This window comes from Silene latifolia, chromosome 1, assembly GCF_048544455.1.
Source record: "Silene latifolia isolate original U9 population chromosome 1, ASM4854445v1, whole genome shotgun sequence".
Classification (NCBI taxonomy): domain Eukaryota; kingdom Viridiplantae; phylum Streptophyta; class Magnoliopsida; order Caryophyllales; family Caryophyllaceae; genus Silene; species Silene latifolia.
In genome coordinates, this window is record NC_133526.1 from 105764881 (window position 1) to 105765502 (window position 622).

The 622-nt window shown below is 41.6% G+C and overlaps 1 non-coding gene across 1 annotated transcript; it reads left to right on the forward strand.

Annotated features, from left to right (window-relative positions):
- Positions 1 to 200: 200 nt before the first annotated feature.
- Positions 201 to 307, forward strand: LOC141617753 (small nucleolar RNA R71). Its single transcript, XR_012531199.1, has one exon. It is a non-coding gene; the product is annotated as a small nucleolar RNA R71 (small nucleolar RNA).
- Positions 308 to 622: the final 315 nt, after the last annotated feature.

Below are 622 nucleotides of genomic sequence, written 5' to 3' on the forward strand. Positions count from 1 at the left end.
AGTCCACTTCATGCTTTCCTCCTCCAGTAGCCTTGCGAGGTATACTATATTGTGAATTATGGACCGCCATTTCCTCAATCTTGTTCCAAGTTTGATTATCGTCAACTTCGGTGAACATACCATTTGATCCCATGTTGAGAATGTTTCTTGAGTCTTCATAAAGACCATTCCAAAATTGTTGTACCAAGAACCACTTGCTAAGTCCATGATGAGGACATGAGCGACAAATCCCTTTGAACCGCTCCCAAGCTTCATACAAAGATTCTTCATCCCTTTGCTTAAAACACGTAATTTGAGCTCTTAGCATGTTAGTCTTTTCTGGAGGGTAGAATTTTTTGTAGAAAGCTAGAGCCAACTTCTTCCAAGAGTAAATTCCAAGAGTAGCCTTATCAAGGCTTTTCAACCATTGTTTTGCGGTGCCGATTGGAGAGAAAGGGAATAAGACCCATCGAATTTGGTCTTGATTCTCACCGGTTAGTGAAATCGCATTACAATAGTCACAAAAAGTCTCCATGTGAGAGTGAGGGTCTTCACTAGGCATCCCTCCAAATTGGCTTCTTTCGACCAATTGGATAAATGCGGATTTAGCAATGAAATTTCCGGCTAAGTGTTGTGGTGGGGG